The sequence below is a fragment of the Catharus ustulatus genome, chromosome 1 (assembly GCF_009819885.2).
Source record: "Catharus ustulatus isolate bCatUst1 chromosome 1, bCatUst1.pri.v2, whole genome shotgun sequence".
Taxonomy (NCBI): domain Eukaryota; kingdom Metazoa; phylum Chordata; class Aves; order Passeriformes; family Turdidae; genus Catharus; species Catharus ustulatus.
This window is the reverse complement of record NC_046221.1, coordinates 64,940,814-64,957,862: the sequence shown is the minus strand read 5'-3', so window position 1 is coordinate 64,957,862 and position 17,049 is coordinate 64,940,814.

Sequence of the window (17,049 nt, the reverse complement as noted above, 5' to 3'; positions counted from 1 at the left end):
GCCAGATCCAGCCACAGACTCATTTGTTTCAATGGAATGAATAAATGCAGTTAGGAACTGCCCATTGATGGGGAAAAAAGTCTGTAAAGCTTTCTATAGAAGCAAAAAAAAGGTGCTGCCACCGCCTCCAAAACAAATGAAGAGCTTGGCACACATTTTCTCCTTGTCCATTGACAGCACACATGCAGATGCAGGTTTTGCAACATGCAAGCACACACACTTAAACCTTGCCATTTCCCCAGTTGAAAACAGGTATTTCCAGTGTTATAATGCAGCACCAGTGCTACTTGAAAAGGGAACCCACAATGAAGGACTTCTTTACCCCTAGGGAGCTTCTAAGGGTCCTACACCAGGTGTAAGAGCAAGAAGTGATGGGTGTGCTGAGCTACCAGCCCTCAGCACACCAAGGTTAGGGTGAGGATTTGGAAAGAGTCCCATACTAGGATCAAATATAGAGACCAGACCAGCTACAGTAAAGCCAGGCTGTCATAAAAAAAGGCCATACATCTCTTTTAAAGCATAGACCCACAGAAAAACCTATGGGAACAACAAACAAATTTCTTTGTGCGTCCACAGGCAGTCAGTGGCTGCAACTACAGCTCCACAGGCCTGTGACAGAATGGAAAGTGTACTATCGTGTTGGCACTTTTCAGGCCAATTCTGCCTGTTTTGTGTTGTTTTTCATCTCTTTACTTTTCCCAGCAGAGGGAGCACCGGGCCAAAGTGCTGAGAGGCAGCGACCCACAGAAGGCCACTTGAAAAGTTTCCTTTGTTTTGCTTTTCCTGTATCAAAGGCACAAATGGGAGTAGGGGCAATGGCAGAACCCAGCCTCCTTGCAGACTGGGCAGCTTCTCAAAGACCAATCCCATCCCAGCCCCTGGCTGGAGGGAGAGCAGGGTTGGGCAGGAAGAATGGCTTCTGACCACTTCAGGGTAGAATATGCACAGCTGCATTGCACCATGCACTGGTACCCCTCTGTGCAATGGGCCCTGATCTCCACTCGCAGTGTCCCACCTGCTTCCCAGCTTCTTAAATTTTAACTCTTGTCTCTCCTGCTCTTTTATTCCTGCCCTAGAGGCAGCTAGAGCTTTCTGCACTCCCTCAGCCTCTTACCTTAAGTACATCTTCTGATCCACTGTCGCTGGGGGAAAAGGGATAGGTACCTGTCCTGTGCAGTGAGACTAGGGTATGACCCACAGCCCAAGTGAGTACCAAGTGTGTCAGGCATCTTTGCCTGCTGCCTTTCCATTGCTAGCAGAGGATGAATCCTGGTGATAAATCCAGGTGATGCCCAGCATCAGAGGCTGGATGAACAAAGAGGTGGGTAAATAGCTCACAAAAAGAGGATAGAGAAAGAGAAGTGGGAAGTGGCAGAAGAGAAACCTGAAGAAGGTTAAAAGAAATGAGAAGAGACAAGTCTGGTACTTTAATACACTAAAAAGAGATGCTTCAGTTACACTGCAGCAAGGCATTAGAGTAGGAGAAATGAAAATAAATTCAGCCTACAGTCCTAATGAAGTAAATTCCAGAGTGGGCTGAGACCTTAACTGATACAAATGAGGATCATTATCTTCACTCTGCTATCCTGTTCAGCACAGGGCAAGGAGTGCAGAGACAGGAGGGGACAACCAAGGATGAGATGAAGTACCACCCTGCCACCGTGCTGCTGTCCTGTGATGAGGAGCCTCATGCAAAGGGCCAATAGCAGCACTCTTTGTGACCTGTGCAGGCCCTCTGCAAGCCTCAGCCATCTTGTGGTTTTTCAGCTCTTGGTCCAGCCAGGAGGAGGGCTTCTGGATGCCAGGCTGGCAGGCTGACAGGAGTACTGGGTCTCTGGAGGGATGAGTTGTGAGCAGCTTTGTGTTGTTCTCATGTGTGTCCTGACAGGACATTGCCAATATCAGCTCCCTGTGGGAGAGGCTTCTTTGGGTCTTCGGTTTCAGCTGCCTTCGTCTGGCTGGCAATGCCCACTCACCTGTTGAAATCAGTCCTGGCACCCTGGAGACTGGGTTGAGCACCATGAGATAAGAAACAGCAGGTACGAAACAAAGTGCTTTTCACTTGCCCATGGTTAGTGTTTGCCCCAGGGTGAGGGAGGTGGGCACAGTTTTGATGCTTCCTGCTGTTACACAAAAAAAAAAAAAGCTAAAAAACCAAAAACAACCAAAAAAAACCAACCAGCTATGCAGTGATGAGAAGCAGAGCAGCACATCTGCTCAGCAAAGAAAACAGGTCCCTGGGAACAAACCTCCACCCCCATCCTGCTAGTGGGATGCAGGCTCCAGGATGCAGCCAGAGAGGGGTTTCAGCTGCCACCAGGCTCACCTGGGAGCCCACCACCCATCTATCTCCTCCTGACAGCAACACGTAGCCACTCTCCCACAGACCCGTGATTTTTGGGGTGCAGAACTCACCACCACCAGAAATTAAAATGACCCTAAGACTTGCCACATCCAACATTAAACCTAGAGCTTGCTACCCTGTCTCCTAACCTTGTCTTCTGATCTCTCCTTCAGCTCTTTCCTCTCAGAAGGAGAGATGAAAGCTACACAGAAATATGGCAGCAGCTTTCTCTTGGTGCTCTCCATCACCATATTTACCTGTTAATATTTCATATCATATTTAATATTGACATCATAAATCCCTCTTGGCTTGGCTCGGTCAGGCATGACATGTAAGTAGGCAGTGACTTAGTTCCTGAGTATTTACCCCTAATGAAAAGAGCTGGAGCTCAGATAGGTCTGAGAAAATAAAGATATGTTAAGATAAATTCACTGTGGCATTAAATCAAACTCTTAACAGGATGTTTCATTTAACATTTCTCTAAGACCCAGGCAAAAGCGTCTCATCCAGAGTCAATGGAAACATTTACCTTATATAAATGTCTCTGCTGCAGGTTCAGGGTAGTGCCAACAGAATTTAACAGTAAAATTCTAATGCAAAACTGAAGCCTTTACCCAATTTAATCTCTTTAGCAATGATCTCGATAAAAGTCTCATTAAAAAGATACTGGAATGAAATAAAAATGAGTTAGGTTCTTTCAATCCAGAACACGTTGGCATTTTGAGATCAGATTTTTGAGTTTTGAAATTATATTTGAGAATCTAATGTCAAAATGTTTTTAGGTGGTTTGTTTTGGGGGTTGTAATATTTGTATTTCTTATTGGGATAGTTCTGATAACTGACATCAAGGAACACCATAAAATTGTAATAATTAGCTTCCAAATTAAATAAATGACCAAGCGATCTACTTCTGAAATGCTGCAAGGCAAATTTCCAAAAGTGAAATTTCAGAGAAAATATTTAAACAAACATATTTCTGGTTCAAACAGGGTAGAAATAACAGACCCAGTGAACTGAAAACTCAGTCTCAGCCATCTGTGGTGGAGGCTTGCATCTGAGCACTGCTCCTGAGCAGGCAGCCAACATGCTTGCTTCTCTCTGAGGATGCAGGCTAGCATGCATTGGGGTAGGAGGTCCTCTGCCTGACCTCTCCCAGCTTGCTCTGTGAGGCTGTAGGAGAGAGAAGGGGCGCAGGAAGATGGATAAGAGCTCTAGCAATCCACTTGTTAAAACGATCCCACTTCAGCATGCAGGACAGTAGCATGCACAGTGTGGCTTTTTGCATGCTAGAAAATCAACTCAGATGCTCATTTTCACCACCATGTCTCAGCAAATGAGTCATCTACAATCTAAGCCGGACCTGGAGACAGGGGCTGGGCCAGAATTCACATGAGATTTTATTTATCTTCATTTTTCTCAGGCTGGACCACAGAGGGTTGGAGTTGGGTAGCAGGTTTGGTTTTTTTCATCACTACATTTGCGTAGCTGCAATGTGGTTTCCTCGATTGCTTCACAGTTGGATTAGCGACATTTAGACAAGCACAGTGAAATGTAAACTCAAGCTATTACATCAAACAAACTCATTTTGCCCTGAAAAACCTTTTCTCTTTGTTGTGCTCTGGGGAGAAGCCATTCACAATATTGTGTAGAAGTGTATGACCCAAAGGGTTATGGTAAAGGTGCCAAACCCATCATAAGCTAAGTACATCTTGTGTCAGGTCCACAAGTGTCATGGGTGAGGTGGCATCCCTTCCTTTTCTAAAGCAGAGGCAGCTGATTTCCCTTTCAGCACACACACCTCCTCAGCACATGCAAGCTCTCGGGTAGGTTGTATCCAAATAATCCAAAACTACAGCTCTGAGAAGACCCTGTAAGAGCTGAATCTTTGCCTCAGCTAGGGAGGAGCTGAGTTATCCACCTGTCCCACCACGCACTGGCTTCACCCAGTCTGGCTGCTACGCCAGGAGCAAGCAAGAGGACAGCTGTGTCTTCCCTGGAGCTCCTTCCTAAGGAAGTCATTCCACCCCACAAGCCATCCCAAAATGAGTCTTGTCTGGCAGGTGCCCCTGGAGCAGCTTCAAAGGTGCCGTGCCCTCAGTTCCCCTCTCCTTCGGGGAAGCAGCTGGGTCTATCCTGCCTGAAGGTCTCACTTCTGATACTGAATTTCACTGCTGAGGAATTTTTGGTGAACCAGGTGCCCAAACCAAAAAGGTCACAGAAACAAAGATACAGACATCCCAAATATGGTCCTCATCTCCTTGGATGTGATTTTGTTCATTTAAATACAATTTTCTTTTGTTTTAAAATCTGGAACAAAGATGATTTCAACACAAGGAGTATGCCTAACCAGCATCAAAAAGAGAAGGAATGATTTGCTTTGGGAATGACTGGCTAAAACCAGAAGGACTCAGCATTGCTATTTTATTTGTTACAATCTGTATGATTTTAGGGGTGACATGGCAATTAACAAACATGAGAAGACCAGAACACTGCCCTGAGGAGCTGGTTTAGCTTAAATTAGGCAGACCAAGCACAAACAAGTCTGGGTAACGAGAACATCTAGAATTTAAATAGTAAATACTGGAAAAAAAATCAACTGGTGCTCGAGGCCGTAAGTCATCCTTTAATTGACAGCAGTTCAAAGGAAAGTTTCCCAGGGGTGAACCATTTCATAACTGCCTGCTGTGGGATTCTCCTCTCTATCCCCTCAAAGCACATGGCTCCAGCAACTGCTAGCCATAGGCTCAGAGCTCAGGGCTCAGCTGAGCCATCTCTACTGACATCTGACGTCTCCTCTAAGGTCTGACCACGAAGGATGTGGCTCCCCAAAAGATGCTGCCAAACAGGAGGGCAGATATGTGGAAAAGTGCATCCAACTGCAAAATACTGAAGAAGGGGTCAGGGTGGAAAAGCCTGAGCCAGTCATGACTCAGGCCCTGGACATGGACACTGGAAATCTGGATTTCATCCCAGCCTTGACCTTGGACAAGCTCCTCTGTCTCCATTTGCCTGCTTCCACTCCCAAATGTCATCTGCCTTCATTGCGCTGTTTATAAAACTCTTTGGGGCAAGCAACTGGCTCTTGCTATGTTCTTGTGCAACACTGCTCACAACAGGATCCTAGTCCTCCCACAAGTCTGCTGGCCTGGATCTAATGAAATAAAAAAAAAGAGGGAGAAAAGGTGTAAACTCTTCAAAATCTGTAAAAATATTCAAAGACAGGCGACTGCAGGAATTTCAAATGAACCTCAACTGAAGATCTAATTTCAGTGCTGCTACTAATTATTGCAAACAAAGAAAACGCCAAACCTGGCTTTGAATGATCAATGAATAATGGCTAGGACATATTTTTCACCCAGGAACAATGGAGAATTTCACATTGAATACATTTTAGTTGAAAAAAAAAAGACATTTTTCAGGATTTTCCCTCCTTTTGGCAAAAATTTGCCATCATTTTAACAAAATTAGCACTGAAGTTACTGCTGAGTGGTTTTGCTCTCTGAAAAAAAGAGACTGCTTTCAGTAAATTAAATATCTCAAGAGTTATCCTGCTAACAAATTTCATTAATGGATACTATGGCCTATTTCACAAGAAATAATAAAAAAAAAAAGTCCGTTCTGCTCCCTGCACAATGAAAATAACTTTAGAAGTTCAAAATTTGACGAAGCTGTTTTCCCGAGTTGAGGCCTGCTCTATTTTTCACACAGTGTTGACAAGAGAAAGATGAGAAAGAAATGCAGTTTCCATCATCTATTCAATCTCTGGCCCCTCTAATGATTAGCAAAAGTGCCTGTTTCGCTGGTGTTTTCTTGTTAAATAGAAACTCTTCCCATAGAAACACAACTCGAAACCATCAAATCATTTCACAACTGACAGATGGTAACAGCCATCCATGCAGCCCTGAGCTGGTTTTAGCCAGAGAAGTGGAGGTAAGAACTGCTGTATCATGATCAAACCCTGTACGCCTCATCCATCTTTTAGGATTTCCTCTCTGAAATAAAGGCACAAAAAAGCTGCAGTCACACAGCTCACTGGTAAAGCCAGTTTAAACCCATTGCTTTGCTCTGCCTTGAAATCAATTTCTTAATTAGGAATTAAATTTTTCTTTTAAAAAATAGGGATATAGGACTCTCTCTTTCTGCTTCTCCCTAACTGAATTACCCACCGCACAGAAAAAGGTGAGCAGCAAGATGAGAACATTCAAAGGCTTACTATGGTTTTTGAAATCCAGATGAAGCTGTTCCCTCACCACAGGAAATATTTATTATCATTTTCTTATATTTTTGGGAAACTATTTCTTCCTGAGCAGGCAAACCAGGAAGAAGCCAAGGGGCACAGAGGTGAACAAGGCTATGTGGGAATCTACCATCCATTGTCTCTGTGCACTGTTACAGTTTTAGCCTGGCAAGCTACTTACAATCAGCAATGGTCACTCAACAGCCTCTTTGGAAGCAATTCATGGCCTTGGTCTCATGTCTGAGACACAATTTCATAACTTCAGCTAACACCAACTCCGGTAGGCTCAAAGCTGTGTCCAAGCATGCCCAGGGATGGACCAAATGAAAATCCTGCATGCAAGGTGTCAGGTGCTTCTGGAGGGTAGCAGTGCATGTGAGGGCAGCTGCCGCTGCTGCTGTGCTGGCTTTGTGTACAGAGGGTTTTCCTTTCCTTCCTGGGACTCCAGGAAGAAAAGTAAACATTTACAAATGGTCCTCACTGGCATTTTCAGGTCAGAAATACAGGTAGCTATGGAACATACATAACGTTACAAAGCACCCTTCACACCACACCCCTTCTGTACCTCACCTGCACTTCCAGAAGAGCCTCTGTGTATGCATCCAGTGCAAAATAAGTTTGAATTGAGGAAACTCCCATGTAAACTACCATAAAAAAATACACTGATGTTTGCTAACTTCTACTACAGTGACTCTCATGGAGCTGTGACATTCAAGGAGGATTTGTTTGCAGCACTCAGATATATCATTATCTTGACATTTTTTCTTGCAAGGCTTATTTTTTTCCCCGGCATTATTGAAATGCCTGAACTGTACTCCTGCCCTTGCCTTGATCTTTGGGCCCCGAATACAAAGTAAGCAAGGAAGAGTCTGTCATGATGTGAAAATAAAGGGCAAGCAGTGATAGGAAAAGGGAGAATAGTTTTAAATTAAATGCGGAGGGATTTAGGTTAGATGTCAGGAAGAAATTCTTTACTCAGAGCATGGTGAGGTACAGGAACAGGTGGATGCCCCATCCCTGTAAGTGCTCAAGGCCAGGTTGGATGGGGCTCTGAACAATCTGGTCTGGGGAAAGGTGTCCCTGCCCATGGCAGGGGGGGTTGGAGCAAGATGATCTTTAAGGCCCCTTCCAATCCTAAAAAATCTGTGATTCTTTGAAATAAAATATGAAAAAAACACATGCAAAAGGGAGGAAAAACCAAACAAAACACAACGTGAGATTTTACAAAAAGCTGCATAAATTGTCTTTGGGGTTGAAGGAGAAAGAAATTAATCTGCTTCAGGTGAAGGAGAACTAAATCCATTTCTGTACAAGCTGCAGCATTTTAGCCATTTCACTGACACAAAATAGAGCAGCATTAGTGGTTAGTGGCAATACTGAGAACACCTTCTCATCCCTAACCTGCTAGTGAGCTGAAGGTCTGATGGCTTTTAGGCACAGAAAGGAAACCTTCGGGGTTTATTTTAAGCACAAGGGAGAGCTGAATACTTCTACGTTTTCCTGCGGGAGAAAAAATAAAATTAAAATAAAATAAAATAAAATAAAATAAAATAAAATAAAATAAAATAAAATAAAATAAAATAAAATAAAATAAAATAAAATAAAATAAAATAAAATAAAATAAAATAAAATAAAGAAATCAGGAAAGAAAGGGCAAAGGATCCCAGCTCTAGGTTTGGGCTTTTCCGCCGCTGCTGCCGAATTCTTGGGGGAGCACTGCCCCCTGCCGGGCACTGCGGGCACTGCGGGCCCGCCCCTGCGCATTCTCGGCCTTGGACCTGCCAGGGATGGGGCATCCACAGCTTCCTGGGCAGCCTGTGCCAGTGCCTCAGCACCCTCACAGTCAAGAGTTGCTTCCTAACCACTAATCTAGACCTACTTTGCTTGTTTAAAGCCTTTGCTCCTTGTCCTATCACTGCGTGCTGTTGTAAAATGTCCCTTTCCAGTCGTCAAAGTCACCCTCCAGTTTCAAAATGGAGGAAGGGTCGACTTTTCATCGCATCAGTCCTACTCACTCGCTGTTTGATTTCCTTCACCACAAAATCATGCCTGACCACTTAGCAGGATTTGGGTTTGTTAATTTGATTATGGTCAGTTTCCTCAGAGCGACCATGGTCATTCCTCCCACTTCCTACTGCACTGCTGAGCCATTTCTCAGCCCAAATATGTACAGGCAGCTTTGGTGCATCTGTCTTAGGGCAGCGGGCTGGGAGCAGTGGTACCCCTGGAAGCACAGCCCACTGCTCAGGGCAGCTTGTGGGTGATGTCCTCCAGCCTGGTGGACAAGGTGGGCAAAATCCTGCCACCTGCTGTGACATCTGAGTTGGGCACAGGCGGCCTGGACCAGGAGCACTAAAGCAAGAGCTCTGAAAAAACCCGTTTTCCTCTGAGTGTTTGTGTGTGTGTGTGTGTCTGTGTGTGTGTCTGTGTGTGTGTGTATGTGCGTGCAATTTCCATAATAATTGTGTCTGTTGTCTGCAGACATGAATTCATTACAGCAGGAGGTAAGAGAACAGCCAGCCTCAATATACATTTCAAATTCCTTACTACAGCCTTGATTTATAAGGCACAACCTGAAACACTGACTAGCTCGTTGCCTCTCAGTGAACTGAATTTAGCATCGTAGCTGAGAGGACTGAAAAACAAATGAACAAATTTTGTTCTCAAAACGCTCCATCTCTGTATTTTTCATTTTTAAGAGTTGCTAGCTGTGTCCTGGGTATCCCCCTGCTTCCCCCACTCCACCCCCCTCCTTCCTCCTGTGCATGCTCCATCGGCACTTGCATTAATCCGGGCCCGAAAGTACAAAATTGATTCACAGTTACGCAGGCACCCAGGGGCAGAATATTCCAGGAACAAATGAATTAATCATCTCAGAGCCTCTGTGCTAACCCACATAAAAGTCCACTGCCCAGAGTGATGAGGGCCCAGCCCAGCCCCCCGGCTGGCCACAGCAAGCATCCCGTCTGCTCTGGGCACCACTGGACACGCACGTGGAAGCACAGCCCATGGGAGACAGCGCAGCCCATGTGAGGAACTCCAGCACAGAGGAATTGGTCTGACAGGGAATCCTGCAGAAAGAGAGAGGTCTGCAGCCATAATAAATGGACCTTCATGGCAGCAACAACAGGAAACAGAAAATAATGTTTTGCAATTAAGGCCCGCAGCTGTCGCAGCGCCAGTGCACCGGCTACACACAGGTGCAGCTATTACAGCAATGAATGGCACACACTAAAGGTGCCATCCACACAGGCAATAATAATACCAGGGCTCAAAAGGTGTTTCCATTTGCAGCCTGATGTTGGGAAGGACAAAAGCACAGTAAGTAGGCTGTGTCTCAGTCACCCAGGCCTCAGCTTTATCTGGAGCACCAGGTGGGCAGGTGGACACTGGCAGACAAGCTTCTTTTACCATCTGACTGGGGAAACCAGGTAATGTCTGAGTCAAGACCGTGAGGCTTCAGCCAATTGAAAAACTGGCAGTTTTTTTGCTTTCTTTGTTATGAATGGAAAGTTTTTAGAAGTTTCTTCCCTTCCTGTTATTTAAAACACCCAAAATGTTCATGAGAGTAGAGAAAAGGCATGAGTCTCTTTCTGATCTCTTTGGCAGTGCCACTCCACCAACTTCAGTGGCAGTGTCTCCTACTGGTGGGAACAAGAGACAACTAGTCACAGAAGGAACTGTATGGAACCCATTCATCAATATTTTGCCCTTTCCCCCACCCCTCTCCCTGTGTCAGCTCCATGCAGCAGCAAGAGGCCTGGCCACCCTGACCTCCAGAGTTCCCCCAGCCTCAGTTATGCTGCTTCTGTGACCTCTCTCTGGTGCAAAGGGGCTTAATCTTGTTTGGCTCCATGGTGATCTATTGCAGCTCTCAACCACTCTCCATTGGCATAGATCTGTGACTCCAGGGGCACAGGATGGTCATTTCTCTGCTGTCTGCTTTGACCCCCTAAATCTTGGAGACAGGTCTTAGAAAGGGAGAGGGAATCACAGACTTACCAACCCCTTGCAAGCAAACCAAACATTTTCCAGACTGTTTTACCACACACACATCCTTTCTTTCATCAGAAAAGGGAGCTGTTTCAAAGACACTTCTCAGAGAGCTAAGAGAAAAGCAGAATAGGGGTCATTCAGTGCAATCAGGCATCCTGCCCCAGGGTGAACTTTTCTTTTTCTGATCTGTAGACCACTAAACATTTTTTCTCTGGTGGTGAAGATGTCTAAATCACAAATGTAAGGCTAGCATCAGGTTTGCCTTTTCCTCATAGAGGTCTTGGATGCTGTGCACAGACCCACAAGCATCCACGAGTCACAGACCTCTGGCTTAGTGTGCAACACATGCAGTTGTCACAGGTACAAGGGTGTCCTCATCCCCCCTCACCTCTGCCAACTCTGAGCCCACACCAAGGTCTGTGTGGTCACAAAGCCACATAGTTTAAAGCTAATGTGGGTAAATAAGTCCATCATGAGCTGCACTCTTTCCACTTGCAGTACAGACACAGACCTAAGCTTTTATTAATTTATTTTTTTTAACCTTGGGCAGGAAAATCAAATTACTTGTTGCCCCAGCCTCACTGCTACCCACCAGCTTCAGCTGGGCTTTTTTGGAATGAGCCAGTTGAGCACGGACACACGGGTGTGAGGCTCAGGACTGCCCTGCTGGGATTGCCAGACCCAGAACAGCGTGGGACAGGGCTGTGGCATCTGAGACACAGCTCCGTCCTCTGACCCAAGCTGAGGAAGAGTCCGGATGTTTTTGGACTCATAGTGCCAGGAACCCACTGAATGCAGGCAGGGGAAACAGCTACCCCGGCACCAAGGCAAAAGCATCCTCCAGATTCCTGAACAGGTCCCAGCTCACCAAGGTAAGCAGAACCAAGTTCTTTTTATAGGCCTTAAAATTGAGGGAGGCAGTAAAATTAATTTGAAAACTTTGCAGGAAGCTGGCATAATGAAAACAAAAGTGGATTGATACACTGGCTGGCATACCCTCGCTCTGGGAAAGAGCTCAGGCAGCCACTTCCAGAAAAGCTGGAGCCTGCTGGAAGGGAGCACAAAACAGGAAACACTGCTCAAAGGAAGCTCACAGACAAAGTGGCAATGTGGAAGAAATTATAATGATTAATACAGCGCCTGAAGTGTGCAGGGAAGCCACAAAAGATTGAGAAAAAAGACCCAGAGATTTGATTTTCCACTGCCCTTCATCAGCAGCAGTCATTTTATACCAGCACAAAGCAGGAGTGCAATCTTCACAGCACAGAACAAGTGCACTTTATGTTGCCTTTCTCTCTATTTTCCTGCTGCAAAGCTCCCAGGGAAAGGGGCAATCAACACCATTTGTCCCTGACCACTGAGGCTTGGAGCCCAAGCTAGGACAGAGACCATAAACAACAGACAAAGGGAGAGGGAAATCATTGAGAAGAGCTACCACATTTATCTCTGGCTAGAATGGGAGAGGCAATAAGAATAAACTGGGGACGACATCCACTGACCAGCTGCAGAAAAAGCAGAGTTACAGAAAAGAAAAACTTGTTCCTTCTCTTAATTTGATTGTGCTCCAGAGTTTTGCCATAATCAATCTCTTCTAATATCAAAAGCAAACCAAATTAGAGCCTTAGATAATAACATTTTAAGCCTGTAGTTCAGATTCAGTCACTTTTCTATATCCATCATAGCAAGTCAGCAGCAATAAATGAATAAGGATTGAAAGACAGGCATACAAAGCAGGTATGTAATGCCACCAAGGCCAACCAGCAGCTTTTGGCCATAGCACCAGCTTTCAGCAGACCAACAATCCATTCTCAGGGCGTTTGGGGTTTGTCCTATGAGGTGCCACCACACTTCAGCTGCTGTGGTTTCTCCAGAGTGAAGAGGGTTAAGATTTCAGTTTTTGGTTTCTGCTCTCTGAAAAGATGTGGCTTGAATTAAGGGGTGTCTTGCTCATGTTTACTGTGGATGGGAACATGTGTCTGCCAGGTCTGTCTTCAGGTCCTCGGTGCAGATGAGCCGCAAATCAAGCTGCTTACAAGATTTTCACTACTAGTACATCAAGAATTTCAACATAGGTGACCTGTAGGTTTACAACAATGGGCAAAGGGGCATATTAGGTATAACTTTCCCTTAGTAATTTAAAAACACATATATTCACCAATTGTTTATTTGCTACATGAAGTCCAGAGCAGATGACATTTGCATGATTTGTATCTCCGTGACAGGGGAAGTATGTTTATTCTCTCGACACTCTGGCTTCATAAAGACATTCAGATGTACAGTGGTTGTATCCTAATTTGTGTACATATCCTGTGATAATTATTGGACTAAGCTTCTAACAGAGCGGGGGTGGAAAAAGAAGGGGGTAATGTTCAAAGGAACAGGCCACTTTCCTCTAAACCAAAATCAAGCAAACAAAACCGGAACAAACTTTGTGGCTAGATCCCTTATTTTGTTGTTTTTAAAATAGAGGAGGAACATTTTTTCAATCTGGATATCTAGAATATTCTTCCAGCTCAGAAATATTTATCTCCTGACTTGCACTTTCTTGCAGTAGTCCCTGAATTCCTTTGAGCCATTAAAGGATTTTGTCCTCAAGTCATTCCCATTAGGGGACTATTCAATTTAGAAACTTGCCCCCTGCTCAAGGTTTGCATGTGAAACTCACAGTTAACATCCCTCCTTGCTGAGTTTCAGGTCAGTGCCCTATCCACTGAAGAGAGAGAGATATTTAACAATTAAATAGTCCTCTAGGCTACATCTGTACGAGGCAGTCCAGGAGTGCCTCCCAGCCCAGGGTCTACGTGCCCTGACTGTTTTCACTCCATGACAGAATGGTGTCACATTGCCTCTTCTCACACACACCGTCCCATAGCAAAGAATATTCTCCCCAAGGGTCAGGAAGGACACACAGTGCCCTCCTGGTCCTCTGCACAGACAAATGGGGCTGTCTGGCCACAGATCCAGCCCCACAGCTGAGCACTGCTGAAGAGCTGGGCACAAGCCTCAATATTATCTCATGGTGTCTAAATGGCTCATATAAATTTGTCCATTGCTTCAGGCACCCAAGAAGGGGAACAACCTTAAAGGCAGAGGGATATAAGGATATATTTTTGCCTGTTCAAAGACGACACAGTTCTGCTTTTAGAAAGCGAGATACTTTTCTATTCTCAGGCTTTTGATATTAAGAATTAGCTATCCACTTTCCAGAAAACAGGGAATTAGTCTTTCCAGACTACGTGTTTAACAGAGAAGAAATGAATCTTCATGAGCTCAAGACATATTCCCTCTTCTTCTCTTAGCCCCTCACCCCCTGCCTCATATCTCTTCTATGCAGTTTTTCAAATAGTTTAATAATATTCACAGGGACATTAGATTAATTGGATTTTAATTCCAAATGACTGTGAAAGCAGAGAAGTGAGTCACCAGTCCATGCTAATGAGAAGATCTATTAAGGACCCTTCTCTGATAGACACATAGAGTAGGGTTATAAATATTTCATATTCAATTAATTGAATTTTGCCCCCTGTTATATGATGCTGCCCTGGAATGTTAATCAACTGGGACCAGAGAGAGAGGGAGAGAGGAAGAAAGAAGGGGGAAAAAAAATCTAAAAGAGAGTCTTTAAACAACATCAGAGCCATTCCCATCCCCAAATCCTCCCAGTTCACACAGCGCCCTGCACATCAGAGCAGAGGCTTTCATACAGACTGCATCTGGATACACACAGTGGATAAATTAATGTTAATTAATCAGACAGTCATTTTATGGAGATCTGTGTGCAAAAGGTTATTCGAGCCCTGCTGCAAATAGATTTATAGGTATAATTGCCATGTTGAATGACCCTCTGTACATGGGCTCATTAAACTGGCCATCAGTCAAGAAGTCTAATTGAGGAAGGCCCATATCGTGCCGCTGGGACCACGCGCTGGCTGCAAACAGATCCGCTCCGCAGCAGCCAACTCTCTGAAAGCCGCCAACAATGCCATTTCCCATCCTCTGGGCACTCCTGCCACTGCCACTCCTGCCAGCTGAAACTCTGGGCAGGAAGGGGAGAGGAGAGCTCCCGTGCCCATCATCGTGGCTTTACATCATTTGCAAAACACACCAGGGGACTGGGCGCAGCGTGGAAATGGTTTTATTGACAGCTGCGCTTTCCAAATGCCTCTCCGGCCTTGGCAGCTGGGAACAGCTCAGATGCACAGGCTTCAAAGGCTCCAAGATCAGAAGGCAAATATAAAGACACTAAGGATTCTTGATGACATTTCATATTTCAAGAGCATGTCTTGATTTTGTTGTAGTGGGGGAACGTGGGAGAGTCCAGGCCAGGAGCCGAAATGTCCAGGACTGACAATCAGACTCGGACACATACCCCAAAAGCAGGGCAGCTCATGGGGCTGCAATCCTTCCCTCAGTGCCACCCAGACCCTTCAGCTATGCAGACAGTGGCAGACAGTCATTCCCATGGGGGCTGTGTCCAGTCCTGTGGGTGCTGGATCCAACATGGAGCCCTCCAAAACAGCAGACAAACCTCGCCACTGTCCCTGGCAGCAGACACATGAAGCCATAGGCCAGCACTGTGAAAATTTGCCTTTTGCTCCTTCTTGTGGTATGAGCTGCCTGTTCATAGTCAATTGTCATAACTTGTCTGTGCCTCCAGTCCCCACCCATGCACTTATGTGTTTGAGGATTGCCCCTCATTTCACACACCCAAGGGGCCCTGCACCCTGGTTTACACACTGAGGGCTGCAGTTGCAAGAATTCTCTCTCACACACATGCTGCGGATCACACACGTGTTCTCAGGAGGAAGTACATGGGACCCCCTCCCCCCCCACCAACCAAAAGTGTCCTGGGCAGCCACTCACCAGGCCAGCCAGGGAAGCCTCTGGGTGCCAGAAATTGGTATATTTTGTTCAGGCTGGTTCCCAAGACACCTCCAAGGGAAACCGCACCATCTGCTCCATACTGGAAGGTGCCATTTAAGGGTACTCAGGGAAAAAACCTACATCTGAGTAACAGACAGGTAAATAAATTTGAATGTGCTCACATTATCTCTTCTAATACTCCTGTTACTCACTTCTTTTAAAGTTCCTCTTAGTAGTGTATCACCCTGATCAGATACAAAATGCCATCTTTCTCAAACACAAATTAGAAATTAAAGCAGAAAAACTAAAGTACACTAATACAGAAGGAGTCAAGGCAAGAATAAGTATGAACAAAGAGAAACCCATTTGTATCAGAGCAGTGATGATGTCACTGTCTGAAGATGTTTCTGATGAAGAGGGGTGTTCATCCCTGGACAAGGCAAGGGTTGAATAGCATGTCTGGGCTATGGCAGCATTTTTCTTCATCCTGTCCCACCATGACTGGTTTGGCCTCGATGTGTTCCATGTTCTTTTTCAAGTACTGGTGGGCATATTATTTACCTGTACAGCATCTGACAGAGGGATCAGGGAAACTGATGTGAGCATAGCATGCTCCTGGATCGGCTGCCAGTCACTGATGGATTCCAGGGCTTCAGAGGCCAGCTGCACAGCCCCTCATGCTCCAGAAGAACAGCCTTCAAGAAAGCCTGAGGTCTCACTTCCAGAGCTGTTCTACGGATGGACAGCAAACTGTGTCCCAAGGGCACTCACAGGGCACTTCTCAGAACTGATTTCCCCCATCCTGTGCACCCCTTCCAAAGGCCATATTTAAGTCAGGAGAATGAAGGTGTGCCCCAAGTTCTTAAGACATGCAAACACCATTTCTTCTATGAACAAAGCAGAATTTCCTCCTGTAATAATAGGGGTTTCCCCCAATTTATCTAAGGTCTTTGATTTCTCCCATTCTCCTGTGCAGCACACCTATGTTACCGCAAACTTGAAACCCACCAGCTGCCTGGCACTTTGGGCATCCAGGCTGCTGCAAAACCTTTTGCCTTTGGCACAGGAGGAGAATCTTCTCTCGAGTGCTCACCCACAGAGGGCACCACTCGTAAATGTATCTGAGTAAACGCGCTGCCACTTCACGTCTCACCAGCACAAACCCAAACCCTTCATGCATATCATTACTGTCATCTCCGGGAAGAAAGGGAGCAGCAGGCTGGTGGCGCACAAAAGGAGGCGTTTTTAAAGCGCACACCGAGGAGCTGCACTCATGCTGAGATGTCAGGCAAGGCTTCCCATTCTGCACTGCTGTGGAACGCCTCTAGCCCCTGAGAGCTGAGCTGCGTCCGTTCACTGGCATAAGGAAAGAGAACGGTGCCTCAAAGGGGAGCTGTTATTTCCATATGCAACCATGCATGTCACTTCTTCTTGGGCAAGGATCAGGAGACACACATGCTCTTCCTCTGTCCACAGCAGGTGGACTATGGGGATTCTACCTTAAATGTTAAAGACAAGTTTTTATTTACTTCTGAAGACAGCAGATAATTTTTCTGAAGTCCTTGGTCCAGGGATAAGAAGACAAAGGGTTTAAACATAAGTCACTAAC